Source organism: Triticum aestivum, chromosome 6B (genome assembly GCF_018294505.1).
Source record: "Triticum aestivum cultivar Chinese Spring chromosome 6B, IWGSC CS RefSeq v2.1, whole genome shotgun sequence".
Lineage (NCBI taxonomy): Eukaryota > Viridiplantae > Streptophyta > Magnoliopsida > Poales > Poaceae > Triticum > Triticum aestivum.
In genome coordinates this window covers 435,150,075-435,161,162 of record NC_057810.1, presented here as the reverse complement: position 1 = coordinate 435,161,162, position 11,088 = coordinate 435,150,075, and positions in this window count along the sequence as shown.

The following is an 11,088-nucleotide window of genomic DNA, read 5'->3' as shown; positions in this document are numbered from 1 at the left end:
AGTTTCAAAAAATGTTCCCATTTCAAAATTTGTTCACCAAATTCACAAAAATGTTCATGTTTTCAAATTTTATTGCGAGTTTCCGTAAATGTTTCCATTTAAAGAATTGTTCGTGAATTCTAAAAAATGTTCATGTTTCAATTTTTGTTTGGGAGTTTGAAAATATGTATGCATGTTTTAAAAAATGTTCAAGTTTTTAAATTTTGTTGTGATGTTTCCATTTAAATAATTGTTCACAGATTCTAACAAATGTTCATGTTTCTATTTTTGTTCGGGAGTTTCAAAAAATGTATGCATGTTTTTTAAATTGTTCGTGTGTTCAAATTTTGTTCGGGAGTTTAAAAAATGTTTGAGTATCCAAAAACTGTTTTCAAATTTGAAAATTGTTCGGGTTTTCAAAAAAACTTTCAGGTCTTATATTTCTGGGAGATTTTACAAAAATGTTCCTGTTTCCACAAATTGTTTGTATTTTTCGAATTGTTGAGATTTTTCAATTTTTATTCACAATTTCTAAAAGTGTTCGCCGTTTCATACGACCTTAACTTTTTTTCTCAAACATAACGTTTCGCGTACAAATATTAGAAATGTTCGCATGTGCGCTCGGTTTTGTTCTTAATAGGTTCTGCTGCGTTAGAAACCAGGTAGCTCTATAGCTCAACTGGTTAGTTGCACTTCTATCATGCGCCTGGTCTCAAGTTCGGACCCTGCTTAGCTCATTCTTTTTATTGAGCACTGCATTTTTTTCGTTCAGTTCTGGTCGCTAGCGATATGGGCCGGCCCAGTCGGGAGACCCTCGTCCAGTCGTCATTCCGCCGCAAAGAGCGGCAGATATGACCGGGAGCTCCTAGTTGGCGATGTAGGCGCCCGTTGGACAAGTGGCGCCTATAGCGACCAGCAGTGGGCCGCGCCCCAATTAAAACATTTCTGTAGCGATTCGTGAAAAAAAAACAAAGCTTATTCCTGTAGCGATTCGTCAATACCAGAGTTCGAACCCCGAGCACCAGGGTTGAGAGCAGACGCTCGTAACCACCAGGTCAAACCATTCAGTTGACCACAAAAAGGAAAAACTTCTATTTGACCCTTCCTCTAATTAACATATATAATATATATCTAGTGTAAATTATTTTAAAACGAAAGTATAAACTCGAAGTAGAATTCTATAAAAATACTGAAATAATGTACGAAATTGCAAAAAAAAGTTCATAGAAATTCAAAAGAGTTCATGTAAATGAAAAAGAGTTCATCGATTTAAAAACAAGTTCATCGAATTTGAAAAAAGTTCATCATCTCAACAAAAAGTTCACAAATTTAGAAAATAGTTCATCGATTTTAAAAATAAGTTCATCAACTTTGAGAAAAAGTTCATTGAATTTGAAAAAAGTTCACTGAAAATTCGAAACAAAAGTTAATCGATTTGAAAAAAGTTCATCAAAATTGAAAAAAAGTTCACTGAAATTAAAAAAAAGTTCATCACAATTGAAATGAGTTCATGAATTTTCAAAAACAAAACTTAACAAAATTGAAAAAAATTAACTGAATTTTAAAAAAAGTTCATTGAATTGAATAAAAAACAATCAATTTTGAGAAGAAAAGTTCATCCATTGTAAGAAAATTCCCGAATTTGAAAAGAATTATCAAACCAGGAAGAAGAAAAAAAGGAAAAAACAGAAACTCAAAAAAACGAAAAAACGAAAAAGGAAAGAGGAGAGAGGAGAGAGGAGAGAAGAAATAAGAAACGTCGGAAAAACTGAAAATCAAATCGGGCATGTTAGTGCAGTGGTTATTGCAGCTTAGTTCGACCCGTGAGGTCCAAGGTTCGATTCTCTTCGCGCGTACAGTTTTTGCGTTTTAGAAAAAAAAACAGAAAACGGGGGCGAGATGGGCCGGCCCGCGAGTAACTGCTGTAGGCGCCGGTTAGCAAAAACAGTAGGAACCGGCGCCTGCAGCGCTAAATAGGAATTGCCGATATGACCTCCCGGGAAACCGAGAGCTCCTAACCGGCGCTCTCAGCGCCCGTTCCTCGTACGGGCGCCCGAAGGGCGATGCGATTGCGCCGGCCCAGCAAAATTACAACGATACAGGCAGGGGGTAGCGTCAAAAAGCAAAAAATAACAAAAATTTGTTCGCCTCACGAATCGAACTCCCGTCGTGACAACAGTGAACAAAACTACATACCATCTTACCAACGACGTGCTACAGAGAAGTTCCATAGCGAGTTATTTAAGTACGTTTTCTAGCCGTGCAATTTATTACACATGTAAACATTACTGCAGCGCACTTTCCTATTTCGAGAAAAATGTCTATCGATTTTGAAAAAAGTTCATCCGTTTGAAAAATAGTTCACAAATCTTGAGAGAAAACTTCACATATTTGAAAAAGGTTCATCAATTTTTTAAAAAGTTTAGCGATTTTGAAAATAATTCATCAACTTTGAAAATAGTTCACGAATTTGAAAAAAAATTCATCAACTTCAAGAAAAGATCATGATTTTTGAAAACAGTTCATTGACTTCAAAAAATATTCCAAAAGAGTGAAAAAAAAAGTTCATTGAATTTGATAAATTTTATTGATTTTAAAAAAAGTTCATCAAATTCAAAAAAAGTTCATCGATTTTGAAAAAAGTTCATCGGATTTGAAGAAAAGTTCGTCGAAATTAAAAAAAGTTCATCAAATTTTTAAAAAAGTTCACTGAATTTGAAAACAGTTCATCGATTTTGAAGAAGAATTTCACAAATTTGGTAAAAGTTCGTTGAACGTAGGAAGAAGAAAAAGGAAAACAGAAAAACGAACATAGAAGAAAAAAGAAGGAAGAAAGAAGAAAAGAGATAAATAACAGGAAGTTTGCACGTCAGTTGGGGGTGGCGGGTTGGTTAGTTCAATGTACAACGAAGCAGGAGGTCAGTTGTTCGAATCCCAGTGCGCACCCTTTTCTTTGGCTTTCATTTTTGAAAACTAGAATAAGCTAAAAGGTCCGGCCCATGCAGAAAATAAGAGATCGGAGGGGGGGGAGGCGCAAGGGGTCTGGCGCCCGCAGCAGCAGCGGTTGGATGGGTCGGCCCACGATCACGCAACAAAAGCAACGAGAAAAATGACAGCCAAAAATACCTCCCGAACGGGGGGAGGGGGGTGCGCCCCGTACGAAACGACCTATATTCGGCGCGCGTCGAATAGGATACAGCCAGAAAACCGGGACCTCCTTCAGCACCGCGCAACGGATCTGGCACCCGCAGCAGCATCGGTTGGATGGGCCGGCCCACGATCACGCAACAAAGCAACGAGAAAAATGACGCCAAAAATACCTCCCAAACGGGATTCGACCTCGCGCCCTCCCGCTTCCACAAAGTGAGGCTAGCCACTGTACCAGCTAACTGCTAGAAGAAAAAGGAAAACAGAAAAACGAACATAGAAGAAAAAAGAAGGAAGAAAGAAGAAAAGAGATAAATAACTGGAAGTTTGCACGTCAGTTGGGGGTGGCGGGTTGGTTAGTTCAATGTACAACGAAGCAGGAGGTCAGTTGTTCGAATCCCAGTGCGCACCCTTTTCTTTGGCTTTCATTTTTGAAAACTAGAATAAGCTAAAAGGTCCGGCCCATACAGAAAATAAGAGATCGGAGGGGGGGGAGGCGCAAGGGGTCTGGCGCCCGCAGCAGCAGCGGTTGGATGGGTCGGCCCACGATCACGCAACAAAAGCAACGAGAAAAATGACAGCCAAAAATACCTCCCGAACGGGAGGAGGGAGGGTGCGTCCCGTACGAAATGACCTATATTCGGCGCTTAATAGGATACAGCCGGAAAACCGGGACCTCCTTCAGCTCCGCGCAAGGGGTCTGGCGCCCGCAGCAGCAGCGGTTGGATGGGTCGGCCCACGATCACGCAACAAAAGCAACGAGAAAAATGACAGCCAAAAATACCTCCCGAACGGGGGGAGGGGGTGCGCCCCGTACGAAACGACCTATATTCGGCGCGCGCCGAATAGGATACAGCCAGAAAACCGGGACCTCCTTCAGCACCGCGCAACGGATCTGGCACCCGCAGCAGCATCGGTTGGATGGGCCGGCCCACGATCACGCAACAAAGCAACGAGAAAAATGACGCCAAAAATACCTCCCAAACGGGATTCGACCTCGCGCCCTCCCGCTTCCACAAAGTGAGGCTAGCCACTGTACCAGCTAACTGCTAGAAGAAAAAGGAAAACAGAAAAACGAACATAGAAGAAAAAAGAAGGAAGAAAGAAGAAAAGAGATAAATAACTGGAAGTTTGCACGTCAGTTGGGGGTGGCGGGTTGGTTAGTTCAATGTACAACGAAGCAGGAGGTCAGTTGTTCGAATCCCAGTGCGCACCCTTTTCTTTGGCTTTCATTTTTGAAAACTAGAATAAGCTAAAAGGTCCGGCCCATACAGAAAATAAGAGATCGGAGGGGGGGGAGGCGCAAGGGGTCTGGCGCCCGCAGCAGCAGCGGTTGGATGGGTCGGCCCACGATCACGCAACAAAAGCAACGAGAAAAATGACAGCCAAAAATAAAGGTCCGGCCCATACAGAAAATAAGAGATCGGAGGGGGGGAGGCGCAAGGGGTCTGGCGCCCGCAGCAGCAGCGGTTGGATGGGTCGGCCCACGATCACGCAACAAAAGCAACGAGAAAAATGACAGCCAAAAATACCTCCCGAACGGGAGGAGGGAGGGTGCGTCCCGTACGAAATGACCTATATTCGGCGCTTAATAGGATACAGCCGGAAAACCGGGACCTCCTTCAGCTCCGCGCAAGGGGTCTGGCGCCTGCAGCAGCAGCGGTTGGATGGGTCGGCCCACGATCACGCAACAAAAGCAACGAGAAAAATGACAGCCAAAAATACCTCCCGAACGGGGGGAGGGGGGTGCGCCCCGTACGAAACGACCTATATTCGGCGCGCGTCGAATAGGATACAGCCAGAAAACCGGGACCTCCTTCAGCGCCGCGCAACGGATCTGGCACCCGCAGCAGCATCGGTTGGATGGGCCGGCCCACGATCACGCAACAAAGCAACGAGAAAAATGACGCCAAAAATACCTCCCAAACGGGATTCGACCTCGCGCCCTCCCGCTTCCACAAAGTGAGGCTAGCCACTGTACCAGCTAACTGCTAGCGGATATTCCCACCGCGAAAGTTTAAATAAACAGAAAATAGACGCACTATTTATTGCACAATACACTGTGGCATTTGTACATTTCAATTATTGAACATATGTTCAAATATTACGGATGGAGTTCTTGGGCATGCAAAAAAAGGTCCGCGTATTCAAAAATAGTTCTGAATACACATTGAACATTTTCTTAGTATAGGGTGAACATTATTCAAAGAACACTAAACATGTTTTTAAAATTCGCTAAACTTTTTTTTGAATACATGCTGAACAAAATTTCTCTACACGATGAACATTTTTTATACACACTGAACATTTTTTTAATGTATGGTGAACAATATTCAAATACACATAGAACTTTTTTTTAAATACGATGAACTCCTTTCGAATGCATGCTGAACAAATTTCTATACATGATGAACATTTTTTATACACACTGAACATTTTTCCAATGTATGGTGAACATTTTTCTTCAATACGGTTAACAAAAATTTGGAATTTAGAACTATTTCTGAAACATGAACAAAATTAGAAAACATGACCAAAATTTGGAATTTCGAAAAACATTTTCTGAAAAGTCAAACGAATTTCGAAAAATCTGAACATATTTTGCATATTGAAAATAGTTCATCCAATTCGGAAATAGTTCATCGAATTTAAAAAAGTTCACTGGTTTTCAAAAAAAGTTCATTGAATTTGAAAAAAAGTTTATCGATTTTGGAAAAGGTTCATGGAATTTGGTGAGAAAAGTTCATTGATTTTGCAGAAAATGTTCACGCATTTAGCAGAAAAGGAAAAATGAACAAAACCGTTCCAATAAAAAGGAAAAAAGAAAAAACTGTTCCGAAAATGAAAAAAAAAAAGAAAACCATTCCAGCAAATAAAAAGAAAGATTATAAGAAGCAAAAGGCCAGTAGTAAACACATCAAGTCGGGGCGACTTAGGGGGGACCGACTCCTCTGGCCCCCGCGTCGCTCCGCTCGAGGCGACTCGGGTGGCGACGAAAACCCTAGCCGTCGGCCCCCTTTCCCCTCCTCCTCCCCCCTCGCCGCCGCCCGAGGAGGCCTCCGGCGAAGCCCACGTGGTCGCCCAGGACAGCGGCGGCGAGGATCTGGCTGCTTCGCTCCTTGCGGAGGGCTTAGGGCGCCGAGGCAGCGGCCTCGGGTGGTGCGGCGGCGCCGTTTCTGCGGCGAGCGGCGAGCGGGTGTTGTCCCCCGTCTTCTTGGTCGCGAGGGCGGCGAGTGACGGCGGGCGCTGGCGCCGTTCGCAGCGGGGGCGCGGCCCCCCTGTTCGCGTCTGGATCTGAAGGCAGCTTCCACTTCCCCTCAGCGCGCTCCTCCTCGCCGGATCTGGTCACCAGCGGCCTCTGGACGCCGGATCCGTGGCTGGTGGGGTTGCTTGGTGCTGCGGAACTAGACCGGGAGAAATCCTTGGCTGGTTCTCCGGCCACGGCGTCGGCGACACAGGCAGGTGTCGTTTTCCTCCTCGGAGGCTTCGTCGAGGTTCGTTTCCTCTCCCTCCTGCTCCATGACCCGGGTGAAAACCCTTGTCTTTTCAAGACTGGATGACAACGGCGCAACGTGCGTCGCCACCTTCTTGAAGGTGTCGTCTTGGGCATGGTAGGAGTGTGCAGAGTGCTGTGAGGTGGGTGTCAGGTTGGTTGCGTCAGCAGCGAGGGAGATGAAGCTTGGTGCTCTGTTTATGTAGCAGTGATGCTCTGCTTTGGCTTGCTCGCCGGATCCTTGCTTGCTTGCTCGCCGGTTGGCGCCATTCTTGGGCAGGGAGGGGATAGGACTCCTCTCTTCTGCTAGCAGCAACTTGATGCAGTGGCTTGGGCATGGTGCCTATCCATTCGGGCTTGATCTGCTTCATGTAAGGTTGCTTCATCTTACTCGTTGTTCGTTTGTTTAGTGTTAGTGCATTTGTGCAGTTTTTCCCCTTGGTGGTTGTAGCGGTGACCTGCGGTGTGGCAATTCGTCTGGTTATCCTCGTGCAGCGCTGTGTCGGGTTGAGAATCTCCCGTGGTGCCCGGAATCGTGTCCAATCCTGGCTCTAGGGTGAGCTTCTCCATATTCCAGCGGTCCGGCGCCTTTCGAGCCAAGGCGAGGGGCAGGGGTCCCCTCTGGATTTGGAGAGGAGTGGATCGAACAAGGTGTCACCTTTCGGTGTAGATGAGGACGTGACCATCGCTGGACTTTGTCTCCGTATGAAGAACCCCTCCGTTTTTCTCTGCTTGATCTACTTCACTTGGTGGACGCCATCGACTTCTAGCTAGTGCTTAATTTGCTTATCCCTATAGGGCTTAGTCTTTGGTGCTTGTAAGCTGCTTCGGTAACACTATGTATCTGCTGCTTTTTTTTGTTCTTGTTAGCGGCTTTTCGCAGTTGTTTAGTGGTTGTAACGATGGCCTTGTGTAATCCCTGGCCGGTTGATGGCTTTGTTAATTCAAAGTCGGGCTCCCCTTGAGCCTTCGTTCTAAAAAAACACATCAAGTAGGCTGGCTGGTTGGTTGTGACAACGAACTCTGAGCAAGGAGATCGTGGGTTCGAGTAACCGTAGGGACGCTGGGTTTTTTTGCGTCGGCTATTCTGCCAGCCCACAAATAATTTCTTCTTGACTATTAAATCGCAAAACCAAAATCGTGGGTGAAGGGATTCGAACCGCAGACCAAAGGAAATAACCAACTGGACTAGTTATATGCTTGTGACAAGTTAGATTTCTTATAGGGAAAACGCTGTTTTTTTGCGTCGGCTATTATGTCGGCCCACAAATAATTTTCTTCTTGACTATTAAATCGCAAAACCAAAACCGTGGGTGAAGGGATTCGAACCGCAGACCAAAGGAAATGACCAACTGGACTAGTTATATGCTTGTGACAAGTTAGATTTCTTATAGGGAAAAGCTTACCTTTAGCCGACCGATCTCGCGCGCGCATCTGTCGGCTCCATGTCCGCTGGATCGCATGTTGATCATACGGCCCCGCTTTTCGCATCACGCACTCGTTTTCTGAAACAGAACTATTGTTTCAGGATAAGCACTCGTGCAACTGGCCTCCGTTGACTCGTGTCTCTGTGAGGGTGACGCTTCTGGATTTGGGAGGGCGGCGGGGGCGGCGGCGTTCGGCGACCGGGCATATCTAGCGCGGGGGCGGCGGCGACGGGTTCGGCGGTGGCCGACGTCGACTCCAGCAGGTATGGATCGAAGACCCCCCCCCCCCAATTCCCCCGCATTTATGGGCGACCACCGTCCTGGCAGCACCAACACTAGACACAGCCACATCACAATGCTTTACGTCCACGCACACTCCAAGTTTCTACAACAACAACGTTGTTGCAGAACGGCGGCAACGAAGACTACACGACGCGGTTGTAGATGTTGCTGCAAATTTTGTAGCAAGGGTCTTGTTACAGGAAATTAGGCGCGGCATGAGATGTCTTTTCAATTTTTGCAACAAGGGTCTTGTTGCAAAAAATTAGAGAATAAGAGTTTTTGCAACGGGGGACTTGTTGTATAAAATTAGAGAAAAGGAGTTTTCGCAACAAAGCTCTTGTTGCAGGAAATTAGAGATGAGAAAGTTTCGCAACAAAGCTCTTGTTGCAGGAAATTAGAGAAGAGGAGGTTCCGCAACTAGAGTAGCTCCTACACGCTGGCAGCGGGCTGATTTTGCGGTGGGTTGGCGGCGGCGCCGCGCGGGGCGCAGCTTAGTCGGGGTCGGGTCAAGACTGTCTTGTTTCTGCAACAGAGCGTTTGTTGCGGGAAATAACGAGTGGGCATGCGGGGCGCAGACACCGGATCGGACGGCTATCAGCTCGGGCATCCAATGGCTGTCGAGGCAATGGACAAAAACGAAAAAAAAGAAAACCATTCCAGCAAGGGAAAAGCTATACATCATTAAATCAAACAAACCGCGCCCTGTTTGTGCCTACTCTCTTTCTCTTTTCATTTTCTCCTTCTTCTAAAATTTGTGATTTTTCTTAAATTCGTATACACTTCAAATTCACATACCTCTTTTGAATCTCATGAACCTTCTTCAAATTTGTGAACTTTTTCTTTTTTCTATATTTTTCTTTTATATAATTCGTGAACTTTTTCCAAATGGATTAAAAAATTCAAAATTGATGAACTTTTTTTAAATTGGCAAAATTTTCCAATTCGATGAACTTTTTTTCAAAATCGATGAACTTTTTTGAATTTCAATGATTTTTTTTTCATTTTTTATGAACTTGTTTCAAAATCATTGAAAAAAATTCAAAATTTGATGAACTTTTTTATCAAGTCGATGAACATTTTTGGAATTTGTGATTTTTTTTAAATCTACTGAACTTTTCTCTAATTCATGAACTTTTTTTAGATTTAGTGAATTTATTTTCAAATTCTTGGTTGTTCTCAATATTTTTAAGAATTCTTTCTCAAATCGATGCTTTCATTTTCAAAAAGTATATTTATTGGACATATAATGTGTATTTATGTTGTACTATAACAATGTCAAATAATATTGTTTCCTACTTAAAGAAAACTAGAAGAACATCCGTGCGTTGCAACGGGGCCACATTAACTTTAAGAGTTCAATATCAATTATGTCAATATTACATTTAATATTCTCATACATATCAAGTGACATTGACGACCTTTTTACCATCAAATTCTCACACACACTCTCTCCCCCCTCCTCCTCACTCTCCCCCCCCCTCTCCCTCTCTCTCTCTCTCTCTAACACACACACATATCCATCTTATTGGGTACGGGACCATAATCCATCTATTTCACACGCACATGCGCTAGTGCATAACAATATGGATTATAAAACAGGTTCAAGGTAGTAACAAGGATTCTTCTCATGCATTAATAAACAAATGTTCTGCACTGAAGACAAGATAACCAATTCCTAAAGTGCATCAGAGCATCACAGAACATTACTGGCAAGATAAATGCACGACGATACACCCGACTCATTTAATTAATATAATTAAATTATCAGTAAATTAGTCACGAAACTGCTCGGATGAACCGGAACAGAGCCAACATATATCATCCTAGACAAACGCAACATCAACCATTTACCTTGGTATTTAGGGACCGACAGGAGGATGCATGTAGAAGCGCTTCTTGCCTGCGAATCCACAGTCAGAGAGAGAAATTGGAACCCATTCCCATCACCAACTGATAAAGAAAGCATGTAAGAAAATTGATATCGGGCCAACTTGGATCTTCGGTGATTGTTCGCCGGTATGGAGAATTTAGGAGGGTGGGTGCAGGGAGTGGCCTTGTGGATGATGAATGGAGGCGCGGAGGGATGTGGTCACCGGAAGGTCGAAAGCGGAGAGGGTCAGGCATGTTAGGTGGAGCCGGTGGTGCGCGACAACCGGAGGAGGCCCAATCATGGGCGGCAAACCGACGATAGCCTCAGCCCATCTCTCGACGCAGCGAAGAATAGAGAGGGCGGCACTGCCGGTGCTCGAGGCCGCCGCTCGGCACCATCTACATCGAGGGGAAAGAGAGGCGAGAAAGCGATAGGGTGATGCGGGGCTAGGGATTGCGGAGGAGGGTGGGGGTGTGCGATTTGAATGGATGGTTCTGCCCACCGTTTTCTTGTACGTGGCGGTGGAGACGGCGGCGGCCAGCCATGCAGGCGAGGCATGGGTCGAGCCGGGCACACGGCGAGGCGCAGTAGCAGAGGCGGGGGCGATTTTTTGCTACTGAGATGCAGGGTGTGGGATTGATCGTTCATGTTCTCTTTTCCTTTTTAACGGGAGATGGATGCGATTTTTTTATGAGGGGAGAGATGCGACCACGTACATATTCCATAATAAATTAATTAGGTCCATAACGGGATTTCTTTACAATGCGTTAAGATTTACGTGTTAGTTTTCTTAATAAAGAAATGCATTGGTGTAGAGATCGATTGATTCGGATAAGGAAAGATAGATTCGTGATCTTTTGTATGTTAGGAAATTAGTGGTTTGCAAGGAA